Below are 13,698 nucleotides of genomic sequence, written 5' to 3'. Positions count from 1 at the left end.
TATGGAAACTTTGGTGTCATCCAAAAATGTGTTATTAGTGGGTTGATTGTAGTCTAATCGGGTGGACTATTTCTGGTTTGGATATTTTGTTTATCGTAATGGACACGCGTTCCATGTCAGAACTTCCAACTCAGCTCAAGCAGAGGAAATGGCCCTTAGACGTCACTACTTCTTGGTCGCTACCTGATCCTATTGGTGCACCGCAGTACTGCCCTAATGCTATTGGCCGAGAGGAGAACCTCAGGAAAGCTTAGCAAAATCGAGCAGGGTAACAGCGCAACAGAAGACAGCAAGGAGCGGCGAGGGGATGACTGAATGAAAATTCGCCTAGCTACATCGACTGTAGTTTTAGGAAAGTGCCACACTCCCTTAAATATTTCCTATTGTATAATCAACAAACGTTATATTTAAAACATATCTTGCTAGTAAAATCCTAAAATAGCGAGGATGTTGGTCCCCGCGGGAAGATAATGAAGCGGTTGCGCGTTTTGTTCGTGTGCCTCATTGTAGCTGTCCTTTGCTGGTAAGCCCTTCTTAAATGCTTTTCATTGCGGTAGTAAAGCTAGCTTTAGACTGTCACGTTACGTCGAACAAATGACAGAACTCGAAAGCAGCATTGGAAGCCGTTATACTGATATTATGACCTTGTCCTTTCTTGGTGAGGGATGCTTTTTTTGTCCCTCGAGACATTTTAAGGTAACGCATATGTTGGCTAGCTCACATCGTCAAGGGGGTGTGACTGGCTAGCTAACGGTAACACAAACATGTGACGTTGGATAATGCCGTGTTGTTGAAAATCATTGTTTCTTAAAAAGAACACTGACAGATGTTTCTAACTCGATATATATTATTCAATCCTCTCACATGTTAAGCGAAGATAGCTGATGGTCTACCCTACTGGCTAACTAGCAAATCTGTTTTCTCAACTGTCGTCCATGGCTTGTCGGGCACACCGATAATAACGTTTCTTCTAGTTGGTTTGACTAACAGTTACTGAACATTATGCTTTCCTTCTAATTAGATATATCAGCTAGTTATTTTAGAAGGTGGACATATACTATTATTTACTATTTTTCATATGTGGTCCTGGTGCAGTACTTGACTAACATCTATAAATCAGCTATCTAGCTGTAAAACTTTCTAGCCAGTTGCTTGTCTTGAGTTCTTACCAATGCACAGAGGTAACACTGACAGGTGGTGGATTATCACTGGTCGTGGTCCAGCAATTTATAAGAGCCACTGACGCAGCAGCTAACAATACACAGGACTGGTTACAGGTGATTAGATGGTCAGTAGCATGCCAAGTTTCTCAAGATGGGTAGCTACAGATTGGATGCCAAATAATGTGATATAACCAAAGATTTTGTGCTCATTACTGGGCATTACAGAAAACCCTCATACAAACAGCCGCCATAGATTTGAACTAACCTGTTCTTGGCGACGCTTTCTTCATTCTCGTTTCGGGGGAAAATTGTATCTCAAATGGCAGTTTACAGTTGCAGGTGGTTCTATGAAAACCAGTGAAAAGAAAGCTATTAAATTCTTGTTTTGCCACACATCTAGCATTTCGCAGTGTCTTTGCAGGAACCATTCGTTTGTATGTGGCCATGTGTAGAAATAGATGATAGCACGTCACACTGCGACCAAAACAAAGACCTACACACACATGGGTGGCATGTTTCACTGGATACAAAACATTACATTTATCTTTCTGAATTATCAATAGTTGTTGTAAACCCACATGCAACTGGAAACTGACATTTCAGATACAATTTTCACTGAATCGAGAACGAAGAAACTATTGACAAGAACAGGTTAGTTTAAGAATCTATGGCAGTGGTTTGTATGGGGCTTTCCTGTAATTCCCAGTAATGGACACCAACATTTTTAGTTCTATCACATTATCTGGTGTGCAATCTGTAGCTACCAGATAGGCTGAGTGACTAGCATTAGACAACTAGCTAGGGTTGTCACAATACCAGTATCGCAATACCTGATTTCCCATGGCAAAAAGGAAAATGCAAAGCACACTAAACTCTTTGGTCCTTTAAAAAACATACTGTATGTACAATATTGTGTGCTAGAGCTCGGGAAATAAACATCTGATTCTGGGTGACAACATAAGGCTGCATGTTTCCAACATTAGGACTGTTTTCCCTCAGGAAATTAAGTCTGTTTATTTTTTTGTTTCATTTCCACGATACCACTGAGTATCGTCATACTGGTGTCGTGATAACCCAAACTATACAGCTTGAAAGAGACCACAGCGGCCTCCCGGGTGGCGCAGTGGAACTGCATCACAGTGCTAGCTGTGCCACCAGAGATTCTGGGTCCGAGCCTCACTGTGAATCTATACTGTGCACATTTTTAGCAGTCCAGCAGTACATTTCTTTACACTATAGAAAGGTCCATTATAGTTTTCTATAATGTAAATATGTGACTGCAGTATGCCTCCTATCAGTAAAGTGTTGATTTGAGTATTAGTGCTGTGAGATTAATTGCATGTAGTTAAATAAATGGCTTTACTGTTCTCAAACATGCCTTTGAATTGTAAACAGACAGACAAGATGTATGTAGGGCTGTGGCGGTCCCGAAATTTCATCAGCTAGTGATTGTCAAGCAAATAACTGTCGGTCTCATGGTAATTGACCCTTAATTAGGAAACACATTTAGCATCTCCTGGCCTACAAGCCAGTTTTAAAAAGTCTAATGAATCCATGTAATATACATTTGAAGATGGAAGTTTACATACACTTTAGCCAAATACATTTTAACTACATTTTTTCAGAATTCCTGACATTTAATCCTAGTAAGAATTTCCTGTTTTAGGTCAGTTAGGATCACCACTTTATTTTAAGAATGTGACATGTCAGAATAATAGTACCGTGATTAATTTCAGCTTTTATTTATTTCATCACATTCCCAGTGGGTCAGAAGTTTACATACACTCAATTATTATTTGGTAGCACTGCCTTTAAATTGTTTAACTTGGGTCAAACGGTTCAGGTAGCCTTCCACAAGCTTCTCACAATAAGTTGGATGAATTTTGGCCCTTTCCTCCTGACAGAGCTGGTGTAACATTCAGGTTCGTAGGCCTCCTTACTCGCACATGCTTTTTCAGTTCTGCCCACACATGTTCTATGGGATTGAGGTCAGGGCTTTGATGGCCACTCCAATACCTTGACTTTGTTGTCCTTAAGCCATTTTTCCACAACTTTGGAAGTATGCTTGAGGTCATTGTCCATTTGGAAGACCCATTTGCGACCAAGCTTTAACTTCCTGACGGATAGACTTTGGTGCTTCAATATAGCCACATAATTTTTATTCCTCATGAAGCCATCTATTTTGTGAAGTGCACCAAGCCCTCCTGCAGTAAAGCACCCCCACTACATGATGCTGCCACCCCCATGCTTCACGGTTGGATGGTGTTTTTCAGCTTGCAAGCCTCCCACTTTTTCCTCCAAACATAACGATGGTCATTATGGCAAAACAGTTCTATTTTTGTTTCATCAGACCAGAGGACATATCTCCAAAAAGTATGATCTTTGTCCCTGTGTGCAGTTGCAAACCGTAGTCATAGCCGTAGGTTTATGGCAGGTTTGGAGCTGAGCAGTCTTTTAGATTATGTGGATACAGGACTCATTTTACTGTGGATATAGATACTGGAGGAAACATTTACAAAAGTATCTTCACAAGGTCCTTTGCTGCTGTTCTGGGATTGATTTGCACTTTTCGCACCAAAGTACGTTCATCTCCAGGAGACAGAACACGTCTCCTTCCTGAGCGGTACAACGGCTGCGTGGTCCCATGGTGTTTATACGATTGTTTGTACAGATGAATGTGGCATTTGAAAATTGCTCCCATGGATTAACCAGACTTGTAGAGGTCCACATTTTTTTTCTTCTTAGGTCTTGGCTGATTTCTTTAGATTTTACCATGATGAAAGATAAACGTGTTCTTAATGCAACCGCTGTGTCAGATTTCAAACAAGCTTTACGACAAAATCACAATATTCAATAATCTGAGAACAGTGTTCAGCCACAAAAGCAAGCCCGCCAAATTGTGGAGTCAACAAAAGTCATAAATAGCATTATAAATCCTCACTTACCTTTGCTCATCTTTGTCGGAATGCACTCCCAGGACTCCCACAAGAAATGTTTGTTTTGTTCGATTACGTCCATATTTATGTCCAAATACCTACGTTTTGTTCGCGTTTAGTTCACTATTCCAAAGGCACAATGCGTGAGTGCAAAATCCAGACGAAGTGTCAAGAGTTCCATTACAGTTTGTAGAAACATGTCAAACGATGTTTGCAATCATTCCTTAGGGTCCTTTCATAATAAATCTTCAATAATATTCCAACCGGACATTAGCGTATTCATTACAGAGGAAAAAGAAGGAACGGTGCGCCCGCGTGACCTTGCAGTAAACAACTGATTGGCCACCACCAAGTCCACTTGTTGAAACAGCTCTTATTTGACACCCTTCCAAAATAGAAGCTTCAAACTACTTTCTAAAGACTGTTGACATCTGCTGGAAGCCTTGGGAAGTGCAATCTGACCCCATAGACACAGCATATTGGATAGGCAATCACTTAAATGAAACTACGAACCTCAGATTTCCCACTTCCTGGTTGGATTTGTCTGAGGTTTTCGCCTGCCATATGAGTTCTTTTTATACTCCGACATCATTCAAACAGTTTTAGAAACTTCAGAGTGTTTTCTATCCAATACTGCTAATAATGTGCATATATTAGCTTCTGGGACGGAGTAGCAGGCAGTTTACTCTGGGCACCTTATTCACACAAGCTACTCAATACTGCTCCCTTGTCACCAAGATGTTAACAAGAAATTTGTGGAGTGGTTGAAAAACGAGTTAATGACTCCAACCTAAGTGAATGTAATCTTCCGACTTCAACTGTAGCCTACACCTTCACAATAAATTCATTATTTATTTTAGACAGGTCTAAACCAGCATGATATGAAGAAAATGTGGTCTATTTCAGAAGAAAGAATAGCATACTTTGAGTTGTTCTTATTTGTCTATGCCAAATGGCTGTGGGCTACACTAGTTCATTTAACAGACAAGATTTGCTTAGAATTCCATGGCATTATTTTATAGTATGAAGAAAACAATTGAACAAAGCTGAATGAAATATAAATATTTTCTCCGAACGATTTGTGTCAGTCGGTGTGCACATGCGGCTGTTCTGTGTTGAGCAGTTAACAAAGAAATAGGTACTCTGATAAACTTTAAATTAAGCATAACTTTAGTTGTTCTACAAACGTAGGGCTATATGTTTTTATTTTTACTAAATATTCCAAACATAGTCTGGGACAGTTGTGGGATGCGATAGATCCCAAATGAATATAACCACAAGCATCAAAAACCTGATTTAAGCAATGAGCCTGACGCAACAGATGAGAACGTTTAGCTTAAAATACTGATAAACTATTAGGCTATTTCTTCAGATTGTAAGCGCAGCAATGTGCACATGGTTGTCGGTTATAAGTGCGAATGTTCCATTAGCGGAAAACACCACTATCAAAATTGACTGCAAATGCAAATATGTATGTAATGCTTTTATTATAAAGGTGCATTTTTATTGTGAAAATTATCTTCCCCAAACTTAACTCACTCCACTGTGTATGCATGTTAGCCTGTTCGGCTCTACACCCGTTGTAAAGCAGATTAATGTGCTTGATTTAAAGAAGTTATTTGGCCAATTTAGTTGTCATAAAAACCTTCAGGTGTGCGGCTATGAATCTTATGCTGGGCATCATACACAAGTGATAATATATAATATTGTTACCCATCAGACTATTCTTGATTTTGTCTTGTCTTTACATATATTATTTAGTCTGTGACATTTGATTTAGATTGGACCATTTTCATGTACCTGTATTGAAACGGGGCAGCGGGGAAAAGTACATGTCATCTATTCACTTAAATAGCGAATGGAGGACCTTTTTTTAATGCCTGTGATTAATTTCATACCAGCTAGGTAGGCTATACTCCTGTTGTAAATATAATTCATGTGCTTAATATTATGAAAGTTGAGAAATAAATATAGTAGGCCTAGCCTATAGAAAGCGGATGGGATCCTATTATTTTTTTATTAGCGGCCATCACTGTTTTCTAGTCTATAAAAATGTTGCGCAGCATGATCTGATGGGCTCTCATTAAGTGTTTGATTAGATTTTCAAATACATTTGCATTGATGTCAGAGTGATTAGAGGGACAATAGAGTGCAGAGTACCAGACAGTCAGCATGTTTGGTATTCTACTAATGACCATCAGCTGCATCAGAGCTTGGAAAAGCCTAATTAAGGTGACTGAATTGGTCATGTGGAATTTGACTGCCATCATGACTCGTGACCGCCGGTGTGGCGATAATACGGTCACTGCAACAGCCTTAGTTGTATGTATGAGTTAAAAGGCTGTCATAGTTCTGCGCTTGCGTCAAAGTGAGTGATGTTTGTAACTTGTGGCTCCAATCCCCCCTAAGGTGAGGTTAGACTATAAGAAACAGACGTGAAAGGATATGGCTGTGGGTTGTGCTCCCCGCGTCCTCTCTCCTTGCGACTTTCTCAAAACCCATTGGATGAGAGAGCCAGAGGTCCATCCTCCAATGAGTTGTGAGAAGGTGGAGAGGGTACGCGAGAAGTAGGCTATGCAATTTGAGATTCTCTCCTTGTGTATATACTAGAGGTCGATCGATTTCTGATTTTTCAACGCCGATACTGATTATCGGAGGACCAAAAAAAGCCGATACCGATTAATCGACCAATTCTTATATATATATTTATTTATTTGTAATAATTACTATTTCAACAATACTGGATATACACTTTTTTTTTTATTTGAACCTAATATAATAAATAAATAATGAAACATGCTCGATTTGGTTTAAATAATGCAAAACACAGTGTTGGAGAAGGTAAAAGTGCAATGTGCCATGTAAAAAAGCTAACGTTTAAGTTCCTTGCTCAGAACATGGGAACAATATTCCCAGCTAAATATTCCCAGTAAAGAAATATTAGGTTGCGGTTATTATAGGAATTATGACGTGTCGACTTTCTCTCTATACCATTTGTATTTCATATACCTTTGACTATTGGATGTTCTTACAGGCACTTTAGTATTGCCAACCTAATCTCAGGAGTTGACAGGCTTGAAGTCATAAACAGCACTGTGAATCAAGCATTGGCAAACGCAGTAAAGTTTGAATGAATGCTTATGAGCCTGCTGCTGCCTACCACCGCTTAGTAGACTGCTCTGTCAAATATCAAGTCATAGACTTAATTATAATATAATTATCACAGAAATCCGATCATTTGGTCATTAAAATGGTCAAATCCGGAAACTATCATTTCGAAAACAAAATGTTTATTCTTTCAGTGAAATACAGAACCGTTCCGTATTTTATCAAACGGGTGGCAACCCTAAGTCTAAATATTGCTGTTACATTGCACAACCTTCAATGTTATGTCATTAATTATGTAAAATTCTGGCAAATTAATTTGCAATGAGCCAGGTGGCCCGAACTGTAGCATATACCCTGACTCTGCGTGCAATGTAGTGACACAATTTCCCTAGTTAATATTGCCTGCTAACATTAATTTCTTTTAACTAAATATCTAGGTTTAAAAAATATATACTTTTGTGTATTGATTTAAGAAAGGCAAAAGAGGTTTATGGTTAGGTACATTCGTGCAACGATAGTGCTTGTTTTGCATTTACATTTACATTTAACATTTAAGTCATTTAGCAGACGCTCTTATCCAGAGCGACTTACAAATTGGTGCATTCACCTTATGACATCCAGTGGAACAGCCACTTTACAATAGTGCATCTAGTGTTTATACAGTAGATTTTTTTATTTTACCTTTATTTAACCAGGCAAGTCAGTTAAGAACAAATTCTTATTTTCAATGACAGCCTAGGAACAGTGGGTTAACTGCCTGTTCAGGGGCAGAGCGACAGATTTGTACCTTGTCAGCTTGAGGGTTTGAACTTGCAACCTTCCGGTTACTAGTCCAACGCTCTAACCACTAGGCTACCCTGCCGCCTTTGTTAAATCATCCCCCGTTTGGCGAAGTAGCCTGAGATTCGATGATTAAATTAACAGGCACCGCATTGATTATATGCAACGCAGGACAAGCTAGTTAACCTGGTAATATCATCAACCATGTGTAGTTAACTAGTGATTGTGAAGATTGTTTGTTTTTTATAAGAGAAGTTTAATGCTAGTTAGCAACTTACCTTGGCTCCTTGCTGCACTCGTGTAACAGGTGGCCAGCCTGCCACGCAGTTTCCTCGTGGAATGCAATGTAATCGGCCATAATCGGTTTACCTCTAGTATATACTCCTGTTCTTGTAGAGTTGAACTTCTACTGTTTTATTTAGGAAATTACAGCCCACACTATTGCTAGAGAGCTGCCTTTACACTGTACTGTCTCAGAAGATTGACTTAGCCTTTCCATCTCTACCTGTCTCCATACCAGCTCAACCACCTGTCGGTAAGAAGAATTGAATCATTTGTATGAAATCATGTGCCATTCCTTTGTCCCATGTATTGTCGTGAGCCTTTCAAGCTTCAGCTGATTAGTTTTAGGCCGTTGAGTTTTAACTGCTGATGTTTTATTCATCATGACATAGCTGACACAGTTTGTTCATTAATAAATAAAACACAGAAATCTGCTGCTGAGTTTTCAGCCAAGCATGATGACTTCTGAGAAGCCTTGCCAATGGCAGACTGAGATTATATAGCTTTAAATGTCATTTATTAAGTTCTGTACCATTAGTTAGGTTCCTAGATTGAATTTAGTAATAAACTAACTGGTTAGTTAAGCTAGTTTCTTATTCTGTTATCCTGATTCCCACCTAACTCGTGTTTTGAGCCTGTGGTCTATTTTGGTACACAGCTCTGGTCTCTCACATTACAGTGCATTTTAAGACCCCTGAGTATCCTAATCATGTTATGGAAAAATAATTATTACATGAGGGGGTATATTAGAATTTTATGGATTTTAATCATCTTTCCAGGTGAGTTTGATGCAAATATTCACGACCATCTCCCTCCCATATAGTAGGTCATATCCATTAGGCATTATCCATTAGGCATACACAACCTGACTCATTTACTTACATTCATCTGAATTTCTTAATTTGTTAGTGATTATGGTGTGTTCTGGTAAAGCCTGGGGAGTTTTGAGTTTGTGTGAAATAGGATGTGAGAGTGATAGAGGATATGTTTTTATTGTTATATTTGGCTTCACTCTGTCTGTTCTACCATGTCCTACCCAATCCTCTCTGTACTGAATGTCTGTGGCGAGGAGGAGCAGGCATGTCGTTGCCAATGTCAGTCAGCCCAGAGGGAAGTGAAGGGGTTAACTGTTTCCAGTTTCTCTGCACTGGCCTCCCTGCCTGCCTGAACACAGAGACAAGAAGGGAGAGAGCAATCTAAAGGCAGCAGTAGGCCTAATGCAGTGTGCACCAAACTTTTCTGAGTCAAGATCACGTTCTAAGTCAAAATGCAAGCCGAGATCTACGTCTACGATGTTTTTTGTTGCATGACTTAAACATACGTCTATGCAACATTTAACATGTTGAAAACAGTACTGTAGCACTGAGGTTTGTGCAGTATCCTATATGTCCAATACGTTATCACTGCATATTGCAGGGCTAGACATTAACGCTTGCCCTGGACAAGTGGGGGAAAAAATATAATTGTTAGACAAGTATATAGATATGTTATCCAAATGGATTACATTTTTTTAATAATCATGAAAAAATCACAATCAAACAATTAGGCTACTCAGATCAGAATTGGATCAATGTCCTGCAGATTAAATGTGTTTCACATTTTCCTCCCAATCTCTGCAGAGCGCATCAGAGTATAGTATTGTAGGCCTGCATTGACCGGCACGAGAGAGGTCTTTCAATTATGCAGCGAGCCTACAGTAACTGCGTGTGCACATTTGTTGATATTCATTGCTAGTTAGTGAGTTATTTGCCCATTTATAATTTTTGGTCACCAATGAAATCCTGGAAAAGTAATGTTGTGCGGATCACATACCACATTGTAAAATATTAGCTGCTCTATAGGACCTTGTTAAGCTGACTGGTTTGTTTGAGCAGGGTTGGACACCCAGTATCTCTCCAGATGGAGGGTTGAAGGACCATGTGTTTTATACAGTAGCCCATCAGTGCAGTATTTTACTTTGGGGTGGGGTGAACTGCCTGGCTCAAGACCACAACGGCAGGAGATACTGTATAATACATGGGATGGGGTCAGAGACCAGCAGCCTTCCATTGCCAAAACCAGTAATGATAATGAATGTTATTTTGTTAAGTGGTTTCTTGCATCATACAACACATTCAGTCACATTTTTGGCCCAAGTTGTTACTTAATTCATTTGGGGGGGGGGGGGCTTTCAGACAGGTGAAACATCAGTCCTACTCGTCCAAAAGTGGCTTAGAAAGTATACTCAAGCCCTGTATTGCCTTTGCTTGAATTGCCCTACAAATGCATTGTTATTCAGACCATTTCATATACAGTGGGGCAAAAAAGTATTTAGCCACCAATTGTGCAAGTTCCTCCACTTAAAAAGATGAGAGGCCTGTAATTTTCATCATAGGTACACTTCAACTATGACAGACAAAATGAGAGAGAAAAAATCCAGAAAATCACATTGTAGGATTTTTAATGAATTTATTTTCAAATTATGGTGGAAAATAAGTATTTGGTCACCTACAAACAAGCAAGATTTCTGGCTCTCATAGACCTGTAACTTCTTCTTTAAGAGGCAGACTGGGCGCTGCTCTGGTCGTACATCCTGTTTTCTGCACATCGGCCCTCTGCTCAAGATAGGACTATAAGAAGGGAGATCATTATTTGCAGTATTTTGTGATCACTACATGCACACTACATGCGTTTTGTTGTTTGAATTTCTCTTATTGAGACATACACTAGTTATACCAGGAGAAGAATACTCTTCCAAGGCAGATTGGGTTCCCAGTTTGGTGGGTGCCTGCTTTCACTATCCCACAGCAAACCTAATTACACACATTCTTGCTGGCATGATTACTAATGCAAATCCTTTAGCGTGCGACTATTGGTTTCTCACCCCTCTGTGCCAATTCTCACACCTCTGGCATGGAAAGAACAGGCAGCACAGCAGATGGGGGAAGAATCCAATGGCCAGAAAGTTTTTACCATAGCAGGGAGTTTGTAGGAGTTGTGCTTACCTCAAGTGAGTTTGTGTTGGAGCTAGGGGGCCTGGTAATGGTGAAGTGTGTTTCTATATGTGAAAGCCTGTCTCCCGTGGGGATTCTCATCACATTTCATCTAACAAACCAGTAAGGCCCCATCAAGTCGCCCTGGAAATGCTTCCTGGAGCTATGAGTCAGCTCATTCACCCTCCATCTTATTGACTTTGCATTGTTACTCACACACTCTGCTGTTTTACATTTCTACTAATGCTTCTATGGCTATGTTTTCATGAATGGTAAATCAAGACCTGAAATGGCTGCGTGGACTTGTTATTGATATTCTTTAACTTTTAATTTTTTTAAACTTAAGTTTATTTAGTAAATATTTTCTTAACTCTATTTCTTGAACTACATTGTTGGTTAAGTGCTTGTGAGAAAGCATTTCACGGTAAGGTCTACACCTGTTGTGTTCAACCCATGTGAAAATGTGATTTGATTTGAATACCGTAGCACCCTCTTGATTTGCCCCATTTTCTCTACATTGTATGGCAGTGAGTGAACACCCTGCAGTCTATTCTTGGCTTATTCTTTTTTTCTTCTTTCTATTCTGTTCTTTCACTTTAGATTCCTACACATTGTGATATATCTCATTTGGGCAGACGCAGTGAACCGTGTGTGAGGGAGAGAATCTCGTTCTCATCAATCTTTCAGATGATCATGTAGACTATCATCACTAATAAGATAATGACCAGTTCAACCTTTGTGGTTCCAGGTGGGAACCTGGGGTCTTAATACAAAAGAACCTCCAGCTCAATTGATTGGAACATGTGGTAGGCTTATGAAAGTTGCTACCTTGGTTGTGGATGTGATTTCTGCACTGGCCACACAAACACAACTGAACCTCACACATTTGCTGGATAAAACCTAAAATGACCCTTCAGGCAAAGTTGTGATGTTGACAGTAACGGTATGACAACACTGGTATATCCCAGGCCGGTTCAGCCAACCAGTTTAATTTCTTATCTATGGGCTGAGCTCTGCTGTGCTGTATGGCTGTTTCCATCCTCGTGGCCGCCTCCTATATCAGGTTTACCCTCTATGCCCCTTGGTGTTGGAACACCTGCCTTATCGTATCTATATGGTGGAGTTTTCATTCAATACTTCAATTAATAGTTACTAAACCAACTGATCATATCCACAGGTTTAGCAAATATATAGTTCAGATACCCTGACCTGTTCACTGTGATTACTATTTATTTGACCATGCTGGTCATTTATGAACATCTTGTCCATGTTCTGTTATAATTTCCACCCGGCACAGCCAGAAGAGAACTGGCCACCCCTCATAGCCTGGTTCCTCTCTAGGTTTCTTCCTAGGTTTTGGCCTTTCTAGGGTGTTTTTCCTAGCCACTGTGCTTCTACACCTGCATTGCTTGCTGTTTGGGGTTTTAGGCTGGGTTTCTGTACAGAACTTTGATATATCAGCTGATGTAAGAAGGGCTATATAAATACATTTGATTAGATAGGCCTAACCTTTAGAAGGAATATGACTTTGCCCCCAGGTATATCCGTGTCACAGGCTATAGCCTTGGGCCTAGAACTTATCAGTGACACATTGCTGAGGGGATTCCATGCTTTCTGAAGAGCAGCAGAGCTGACCCAAGCTAAGAACAACTCTTTACTGTTCAAGGGCCTATAGGGCGCCTCCCTTCCTTATACGCGCGCATACGCGCAACGCAACTGTAAGTTTAGACCAGCAGTGTGTGAGTAGAGGGCCTTCGTAAAAGATGTGTATGTGCAGTGCTTTACAGAGCGACCATTTTACTCGCATATGCACCAAAATGTTTAGCTGTACAACCTAAAATGTACATTTAGGAGCACCAGTGCATCTAGAAAAATTTAAGGATTCTGTGTTTTTCATAGTGCTCCTAAATGTATTTGTGTGCCTACATTTTTCAACTTAGGTGCACATATGCTCCTTGTAAAAAATGAATGATAATTGCGGAGCCAGTTTGGCAGGTAGTCCTGTTCCATAAGCTGCTCCTCATATAATGACCCCTAGCAGTGGTCTGGTGTTTCAGACCAGTACACAGGCAGCTGTTGGGGAGACATGGAGCCAGAATGGCCTTAGTTGACCACGCAGCTCTTCTAGCCATGGGGATGGAAAGGGAAGGCCACGGATCCCATGTCCCTAGCTAGCTGTGTGTTAGAAGGATCCTTGCTTTAGAAATCCATTAGCTCACCACCAGCTCCCTCTCACTAAACTTGCTTGTCTTTATTATCCTGTCTAGTCCCAATAAGTATGGTGATTTATGATCCATGTGTCGGTACACCTGAGCCTCTCAATTCAATTCAAGGGCTTTATTGGCATGGGGAAACGTATGTTAACATTGCCAAAGCAAGTGAAGTAATTCAAGGGCTTTATTGGCATGGGTAAACGTATGTTAACATTGCCAAAGCAAGTGAAGTAATTCAAGGGCT

Source organism: Oncorhynchus nerka, linkage group LG24, assembly GCF_034236695.1.
Source record: "Oncorhynchus nerka isolate Pitt River linkage group LG24, Oner_Uvic_2.0, whole genome shotgun sequence".
NCBI classification, from domain to species: Eukaryota; Metazoa; Chordata; class Actinopteri; order Salmoniformes; family Salmonidae; genus Oncorhynchus; species Oncorhynchus nerka.
The sequence above is the reverse complement of the archived record's forward strand: the minus strand, read 5'-3'. Positions refer to the sequence as shown.